Genomic DNA, 10,121 nt, shown 5'->3' with positions numbered 1-10,121 from the left:
GGGGACAGGCGAGGCCACGTGGCAAGCGGTGGTAGGCGGTGGCGAATCCGGACACGTCCGGCTCGGCGCGGACGTTGTCCGGCAGGGGCAGAGATCTATTTTTTTAGGGTTAGGGGGGAGAGAATCCGAGATTTGGAATGGGGGGGGGGTATATATATAGGCATAGAGGGAGCTAGGAGAGTCCAAATGAGGTGCGGTTTTCGGCCACGCGATCGTGATCGAACGCTCTAGGACATGGAGCAGAGTTTGGTGGGTTTTGGGCCAAATTGGAGGGGTGTTGGGCTGCAACACATACGAGGCCTTTGCGGTCCCGCGGTTAACCATTGGAGTATCAAACGAAGTCCAAAAGATACGAAACTTGACAGGCGGTCTACCGGTAGTAAACCAAGGCCACTTGGAAAGTCTTGGTCCAATCCGGAAATGTTTAATGCCCACACATGAAAGAAAGCTAGAAATGACCACCGGAGGAGAACGAAGCGCCGGAATGCAAAACGGACAACGGGGAAAATGCTCGAATGCATGAGATGAACACATATGCAAAAGCAATGCACATGATGACATGATATGAGATGCATGACAAAGAAAACAACACACGGAGACAAAGACCCGAACCCGAGAAATAAATATAAATTAACGCCAGAAATGGCAAGAGTTGGAGTACAAATAGGGAAATTTACATCCGGGGCGTTACAACTCACCCTTCCCAAAAGCTCAACCGGACAATATCTCTCCAGAGCATATATATCTTTTCAATGAATGCCGGACTACGCTCACTTTGTGTGTCTATCTATATGTGTCTCGATTGACCTCGCTTTCTCACACCGTATCTTCCACACATTGAATGTAACGCCCACGATGCGACTATATCTCCCATGTGTCGAGGCACGACTTAGAGGCATAACCGCATTGTGGTTTTTTCGCAAGAAGGGTCATCTTCACACAATCCCATATAATGAACAAGAAAGGGATAAATAGATAGTTGGCTTACAATCACCACATCACACAATGATCAAATAATTCATACATCATCAGAGTACACTCATAGTTCGACTATGGACAAATCCAAATGAAAAGAAGATAACCCAACTGCTAGATCCCCGATAGTCCCAACTAGTCACCACTACTGATCATCAGGAAAAGACACGTAGTAACGGCCAAGGTCCTCGTCGAACTCCCACTTGAGTTTGGTAGCATCACCTGCACTGGTATCATTAGCACCTACAACTGTTTTGGAAGTTTATGGGTAGGATGTGGTAATGAGGTGGAGTTGTAGCAAGCGCTAAGAAAATATGGTGGCTAACATACGAGTACAAGAGTAAGAAGAGAAACTACGCAACGAACGTGAAGCTAGAAGTGATCAAGAAGTGATTCTGAACTACTTATGTTCATTCATAACCCAACCATGTTCACTTCCCGGACTCTGCCTAAAAGAGACCATCACGGCTACACACGCGGTTGATGCATTATAATTAAGTCAAGTGTCAAACTCTCAACAACCAGATATTAACAAATTCCAATATGCCACTTAACCGCGGGCACAGCTCTCGAAAGTTTATACTCTACAGGGGTGTCCCAACTTAGCCCATCACAAGCTCTCACGATTAACGAAGGATATTCCTTCTCCCGGAAAGACCTCATCAGTCTCGGAATCCTAGTTACAAGACATTTCGACAATGGTAAAACAAGACCAGCAAGACCACCCGATGTGCCGACAAATCCCGATAGGAGTCACACGTATCTCGTTCTCAGGGCACACCGGATGGGCAAGACGTCGGGTTGGCTGAGACCCTGGTTTCCCAGGGGGCGCCGGACATCGCCCAGGTTGGACCAGCATTCAAAGGAACACTAGCCCCGGGGGGGGGGGGGTTAAATAAATATGACCCTCGGGTTTATAACTCCCAAGGGAAAAGTTTAGGTTGTTAATAGGAAAATGTTAAAACAAGGGTTGGGCCTTGTTGGAGGAGTTTTATTCAAAGCGAACTGTCAAGGGGGTCCCATAACCCCAACCGCGTAAGGAACGCAAAATCAAGGAACATAACACCGGTATGACGGAAACTAAGGCGGCAAGAGTGGAACAAAACACCGAGCAAAATGCCATGCCTTCCACCCTTTTCCAGGTATATAGATGCATTAATTAAATAAGAGATATTATGATATCCCAACATATCCATGTTCCAACATGGAACAACCTGCAAGGCACCTACAACTAGCAACACTATAAGAGGGGCTGAGCAAAAGCAGTAACTTAGCCAAACAACGGTTTGCTAGGAAGGTGGGTTAGAGGCTTGACATGTGTGACGCCCAAGACCAGAGCTTTAGATGCCTTCCTTGGTTTCTGAGTTTTCATCGTGTGATTTGTTTGGTTCGTTGCTTTCTTCTTTGCATCATTTGCATCGCATCATGTCATCATGCCAACTTTTTCTCAACAATCAAATCGTATGGATCTTTGATCCATTTAAATCGAGGGAAATACACATGGTGATTTTCTCTTTATAACATATATGCTCCCAAAATTATTAGGGAGCTATAAAATAATATTCCATTAGTTTGGAATTAACCACAAACACACTTGCAATTTAAACTCTCAAGTCTTTTCTGCTTCGAGTTGCTCCTCAAACCTTGCCAAAAATTCTCTTCCCATTTACTAAGGTTCCTCCAAAAATCTGAACATTTTTGGGCACTTCAAAATCCTACCCCTTGTTCAAACCATTTGAATTAAATTCAAATGCTTTTGAATTTAATCCTTGCAATCTTGCCCACTTCAATATTCTTAGACCATGCACCTTTTTGCGAGTCTGGGAAAATAATCCGCGTGCCCAAATCCTTCCTCTAATCCTTTCTTTTCTCTCCTTTCTTTCTTTGCAGTTTTCTGATTTCTAAAAAGGTTTTTTAAAGACTTGAGGGAGAGGGAGCGCCCCTGCCAGCTCTACTAGGCCGGCCAACCAGCAGACCTCCACCCCTTCAGCCCATCTTCCCTAGGCCCACTTAAACACCTCACCTAACCCTAGCCCAACCCACCTATCGCGCCTTCCTCTCCCTTGCCCGATCCCCATCCGCACCCTCTCCCTCTCGTTCTTTCTCTCCAGCGCCGCCAGAGAGAGAGAGAGAGAGGGAACAACCATGCGCGCGCTGCTCGATCCCCACTCCTCCTTTCCTCCACCTCGTGCCGCCAGAGGAGCCCCTCTCCTCGCCCTTCCCCGCTCGTCCTCCAGGCAGCCAACTCTGGCGGCCCCATCGCCAGCTCCTCCCTCGAACGCTGCCGAGCGCTGCCCCTTGGCCGCCGCGCCGCCTTGCCTTCCTCCTCCCACCATGGCCCTGGCCTCCGTCCCCGTCCCCACCTTCGGCGCGCCAAGCTCGCAGCCTTTGCCTCCTGCCGCCTCCACTCGATCGGAGAGGAGCTCCCGATCCTTGTGCTGCTCGTCCCCGTCGTTGTGGCCAGAGCTCACCGGGACCCGAGCACTGGTCGCCGTCGTTATCGCTCTGCCGACCAGCCGGCCCTGCTTCCTGTTGTGCCGCCCTCCTATGTGTTGCTCGTTTAGGCCGCCAGCCTTCCTGCTCTGTTTCTCCTGCTCGTGCCTAGCCGGAGCACCTTTACCGCTGGCCGAAGTCCCGCAGGAGCAGGAGCTTGCGTCGTCTCTGCCGTCCAGTGCCGCCTCCGCCGGATCTCCTCATTGTCCGCCCCGTCCGGATGTCGGACCACGTCGACAGGACCTCGTGCCCGTCAAGTTCTGGGAAACCCCAAGTATGACCTCGTGCACGTCTACGTGATGAGCCGCCAATTTCCACGAAGCTCCAAGTTCAACTACACTGTGAGACGAAGAACGCCAAGTCCCTCGGGTCAGATGCGTAAGACCGCCCCAGTTGTTGCAAAGTACCACGACGTCCAGAGACACCGGATCCGTCAAATTCCACTATGAGATGTACAACTACCGTCGACCTCGAAGACCTCGGATTCACCAAGTTCCCATGACGGCAAGTGTAACCCGTCGGATCGCCAACTTCGATTACCGTCGCAACCATGTACAACTACTTACACTTCCGATGTTGAAGGTCGTTGAGTGAACAAACTACCGACGACATGTATGACTACTCCGTGAATGTGTACCACTACAGCCACTCGAACGTCTACAGAACATGTACCGTCGACCCTCGAAGACCCGTGGACGTCAAGTACCTTGTTTTGACCCTGAACACCTACGGAGTGTGAACATCTATGAAGTGAGGAAGACTACTTCCACTACCGCCGTCGCGACAACGCCTACTTCCCTCTACAAACTCGTTCCGCCCGAAACGCATGCTTCGAAGCTATACCACCGAGACGACACCCGTGGATGAATGCTTGCGATGTATGAGTTGGACCGTGTGTTGCTCCGTGTCCGAGTTGTTCGTTGCACAAAGCCCCTATTTTGCCTTGCCGCCGTCATGTGGGAACCCGGAATCCAGGAGCACCCCATCTTCTTGCATGACACACTCGCACCCACTTCCTTTTGCACCGGTATCCCCGTGAGCTATCGGATCATCGGAATGTTGTCGCGGCATCATTTCCATTTCGTCGCCGTGGCCCCCCTTTCTTTCTACCACGGTGACACAAATGCTCTCATCATGCTCATGTCAACTTCTAATAAAAAATGCATAAAACTTGCAAATGTCATCCGCATCATGATAACAACATCAAGAGTGTTTAAATTGTTGTTTGCATTAATTTGCTAAATGCATATGAGGATTTTCCGTTCTTGTTGCTTGTTGTTCCGGCCGCATTTAAACTTGCCTAGATAGGTAGTTTTACTTTGCTTCACCCCTTTCCATGCTAAACAACATTTAATATTGTTGAGTACATAAACGAGATCGAACTAAATAACTTGTTGTGGTGTTTCGTCAATATGCAACTCGCTGCATATTGAGCTCCACTTAATTTGTAGAATTGCTTATGGACTTTGCCATGCCATGCCTCTTTAAATCGGACATGCATCATACTTGGTTGTGCATCATGCCTTGGTTATGTGATGGTTGTTTACTATGTTGTTTGCTTCTATCCGGTGTTGCTTCTTTGGGTTAGTTCCGATAACGTCGCGTTTGTTTGGATCCATTCGACTACATATGTGTGTCTTCTTCATGGACTCATTCTTCTTCCTTGCGGGATCTCAGGCAAGATGACCATACCCTTGAAATCACTTCTATCTTTGCTTGATAGTTGCTCTCTCTTTTGCTATGCTGCGATACCTACCACTTGCTATATCATGCCTCCCATATTGCCATGACAAGCCTCTAACCCACCTTTCCCAGCAAACCGTTGTTTGGCTATGTTACCGCTTTGCTCAGCCCCTCTTATAGCATTGCTAGTTGCAGGTGAAGATGAAGTTTGTTCCATGTTGGAACATGGATATGTTGGGATATCACAATATCTCTTATTTAATTAATGCATCTATATACTTGGTAAAGGGTGGAAGGCTCGGCCTTATGCCTGGTGTTTTGTTCCACTCTTGCCGCCCTAGTTTCCGTCATACCGGTGTTATGTTCCTTGATTTTGCGTTCCTTACGCGGTTGGGTTATAATGGTAACCCCTTGACAGTTCGCCTTGAATAAAACTCCTCCAGCAAGGCCCAACCTTGGTTTTACATTTGCACTAACAACCTATCACCTTCCCTTGGGTTCTGCAGACTCAAGGGTCATCTTTATTTTAACCCCCCAGGCCAGTGCTTCTCTAAGTGTTGGTCCAACCTGAGCGATGTCCGACGCCCCCTTTGTAACCACGGTCTATGCCAACCCGACGTCTAGCTCATCTGGTGTGCCCTGAGAACGAGATATGTGCAGCTCCTATCGGGATTTGTCGGCACATCCGGGCGGCTTTGCTGGTCTTGTTTTACCATTTTCAAAATGTCTTGTAACCAGGATTCCGAGTCTGATCGGGTCTTCCCGGGAGAAGGAATATCCTTCGTTGACCGTGAGAGCTTGTGATGGGCTAAGTTGGGACACCCCTGCAGGGTTTTGAACTTTCGAAAGCCGTGCCCGCGATTATGGGCAGATGGGAATTTGTTAATGTCCGGTTGTAGAGAACTTGAAACTCAACTTAATTAGAATGCATCAACTGCATGTGTAGCTGTGATGGTATCTTTCAGGCGGAGTCCGGGAAGTGAACACGGTTCTTGTGTTATCTTGAACGTAAGTAGCTTTTAGGATCACTTCTAGTTCACGACCGTTGCATTGCTTCTCTTCTCGCTCTTATTTGCGTATGTTAGCCACCATATATGCTAGTGCTTGCTGCAGCTCCACCTCACTACCCTTTTCCTACCCATAGGCTTAAATAGTCTTGATCTTGCGGGTGTGAGATTGCTGAGTCCTCATGACTCACAGATACTTCCAAACAGTTGCAGGTGCCGATGATACCAGTGCAGGTGATGCAATCCAGCTCAAGTGGGAGCTCGATGAAGATCGTGTTCGTTGTTGTTTCGTTTTCCAGTTGATCAGTAGTGGAGCCCAGTCGGGACGATCGGGGATCTATTGCATTAGGGGTTGTATTTATTTATTTGGTTCCGTACTCGGACGTCGATTGTATTCTGGATGATGTAATGCTATATTTATGTATTGTGTGATGTGGCGATTATAAGCCAACTCTTTATCCCTTTCATATTCAGTACATGGGATGTGTAGAGATTACCCCTCTTGCGACATGCCTACTATGCGGTTATGCCTCTAAGTCGTGCTCCGACACGTGGGAGATATAGCCGCATCATGGGTGTTACAAGTTGGTAATCAGAGCCTTCCCCGACTTAGGAGCCCCCTGCTTGATCGAATCGCGGGCGTTGTTGAGTCTAGAACAAAAATGTTTTTAGTCTTAGGATTATATATATATCGGAGAGTAGGATTCTTTTTACTCCTCAGTCCCTTCGTCGCTCTGGTGAGGCCTCTTGACGTAGAAGTTTTGACTTTTCTCTCCTCAAATTTCATGAAAAAAATTTAGGATCACGAGGGTATCTTGGAATCGTTCCGATTGTTTTGTGACGATAACATTGTTCTTGGTGCCTCTTGACATTTAGGGGTTGTGGTAGTGTCCCGGGGAGTTGAGCCTCGAGGTGTTGTCGTCACAATTTTATCGTTGCAGTTCTGGAATACCTGAGTTTCGCCGACATAAAAAATCTCTTTTATGCAGTTGTTGGTGAGATAACCTCGATGCCACCCATTACTGGGGCGGGAGTTTGGGAGTATTGCCATAATTCGTATAACGGATGCTTTTCAAAGGTTGAGGTAAATGATTTCCGAAGGTTTCTTGGTTATGTGTTGAAGGATGGATACAGCTGGATGTAGGAATTGTTAGTTTGGGTGAGATATTATGCTTCCCCTGTATCCCCAACACCTGATTGCATAACCAGAAAGTTTCGGGAGTTTTTAAGTGGGAATTCAAGTATCACATAGGAATTCTTTCCAACAGACACATGATACGATATGTGATCTATCATATGTTTGTTTCCGGCTTATTTTGCAAGCCAAATCCTTGTTCTGTTTTGGTTTGTGGTATTCGAGTTGCTTCGAAGTCAAATGTTGATTCCATACCTTTCCTAAGAGGTTCTCTCATACTTCTATGTGATTACTAATCCTTCATGATAATCGAGATTGTCATGTCAATCCTTTTCAACCGGCGTGTTTCTCTTCAAGTGGATCTGATCATTTCAACATTTGCAAGATCCAATCTCAGTTTTCGTCAACGGTGTTTGTTTCATCCATCTCCAAGTTGCCTTTGTTTTCCCGCCCACCAACCCTTTTTATTCAAGGACTCAGATTTCTTAATCAAGTATCCAATTTATTGATGGAAGTCTCTCCATTCTTTTCCGTCAATGTTCTTATCCGGTGATTCTCAAGAATATACTAACGGAGCATCAAGTTCATCATTCCTCATTTCTTTTATCTTCTTCGGTGGATTCAAGTCAAGTTTTCGGTGTTGATCATATTCCCTTCCTTGCTCCAAATGTTTTCTCATGCTGGTGCACCTCTTAATCATCCACTTCTCTCTATTCAGTTGTTCCAGAGTGCTGAAGATATCTCAGAAGATTCTAGTTTCCATTCTCAATTCGTTCAAGTTCTTTTGAGGATGTTATCTCATTCAAGCCATTCAATTCAACCAGTGCAATCTATCTTTTAAATCGTTCAATGGTGTTTCTTTTGAGTGGGCCCTAACCCACAGGTCTTTTTCAGGATCTTACCTGACTCTTCTTATTTTCCCGGAGTTATTCTCAAATTCATTTCCAAATTTGACGTAACAATGAATTATCATCAGTCAAATGTCTTCTCCAAGATCTTTCAAATTATTTTCATCGTTGGTTCAACCTTTCTAATTTTCATTCTGGAGTGTCTCAACAATTCTTGGTGGTGCTGCTCATCGTCATTCTCAACATTTGAAGATTGGAGAAGAGTTTCTCTTAAATCTTGCTCCATTCTCTTCAAGATTCATGGTTCTAGCTTGATGCCATCCTCTCATAATTGTTTTCGATTGTGAGAATTCTTTCACCCATATGGAGCAATTCAAGAGTCTTTTCAGTTTGATTCTCTGAAGAGCATCATTGCGGGGTTATTCATCCCCAGCTTTCAGCTCTCATTCTCCAAATCTTACCGGTGCATCGCTCAAACATCCTCTAATCAGTTCATGATCTCTTCGTTCACTTGTATCTAAATTCTCTCTCTAGAATCTTCGTTCTTTTGCTAATTCTTCCTGGTAATTTGTGCTTTGGTTACTTTCATTTTCAATTCTTACGGTGGTTTGCTCAAGATTCTCTTCAATGGTGATCATATCAATTCATTTGTTGGTTCAAATCCTACCGGTGGTCCATTGAGTTTGCGCTATATCTATCTTAATCCTTTCTACGAGAATAAGTGGTATGCAATCCATTTCTTGTCATCAATTTAATTGGTGAAGGATAAGCATAATGCAATTCTTATTCTTGTTCCATCGAGTAAATTCAATTCTTGTTTTCCTGAGTGGTTCATCATATCACATTCTCGGTTCGAGATGCTTTATCTTTTCTTCAGGAGTTCCAAGTTTCCACTTTATCTCGTCGCGAAGCTCCATCTAAATCATTGCAAGGCTTCACCTTGTGTTTTCAACTTCTCTTTCCTTTCGTTTGATCATCATTTGGTTTACCGGAGTTCTTCATGGAGGCTCTACATGTTGGTCCATCAAGGATTTAATTCCTTCTCGATGTGTTCATCGAGATTCTTTTCAGAGGAGCTCAAGTATTCTTCATGTTGCATTCCGAAGTGAAATTCTTTATACCTTATCTATTGAGGTGCTGTTATGTCATTCTTGACAATTTCTCTTCGTGTTTCACGATTCACAAGTTGTCAGCAATGAGATATTTAAATCCATCATTTTCTCTTCGTTCAAGAGATCCTTTCAACCCATCACTTTCTTCCATGGAGTTATCTTGGTATAAATTTCACCTAAAGCCTTCCATTGGGAATGTTGCTCTTTGTGGTGATTATCTATGATCCAAGTTTTATCCTTATCACCTCGTTGGAAGAAGATTTCTATCTTTTTCTAGCTTCCAATCAAATCTTTTTCGTGAGTGGCAAGTTGTCACCTCATAATTTTGAGATGTCTTCTATAAGTCCATATCAAGCTTATCCTTTTCGTTGTTGGTTTTCCAACAGCTCCGTTTTAACTTTCTTGGAAGGGTGATCTTCAAGCTCACTTGTGGCATAAGTTGACCTTTTCTTCTCCATCCTTTCATTTCAATGATCTATATTCTTTCTTCCTACGAAGGCATTGTGATGTTGCTCTTTTCTCTCATATTCTCGAGTTGTGAGGATCATGTTCTTTTCGTGCTTATCCTTTTAACCGGAGTGTTGTGCCCTCCGCTCAAATTCTTTCCATCTTTTCAATTCTTGTATCTCTTTTCAACCAGAGTGCTGTCCGAATTTGTTCTTCCTTGTTCCTCTTTCCTAACGGAGTGTTTTCTACTTTGTTCATCTCCGCTGTATTCTTTCTTTCAAGTTGTTCAACCTCTCAAGGTTCTTTGGTTTCACTCGTTTGTCAAAGAAGCAACTTAGCTTTACCTTTTCTCTTCCTCTTCCGTTTTCCCTCCAGTGCCATCCTAGATCTCGGGGCGAGATCCTCTCGTAGTGGTGGAGTG

This window comes from Triticum dicoccoides, chromosome 2A, assembly GCF_002162155.2.
Source record: "Triticum dicoccoides isolate Atlit2015 ecotype Zavitan chromosome 2A, WEW_v2.0, whole genome shotgun sequence".
NCBI lineage: Eukaryota > Viridiplantae > Streptophyta > Magnoliopsida > Poales > Poaceae > Triticum > Triticum dicoccoides.
Note: the sequence above shows the minus strand (reverse complement) of the source record.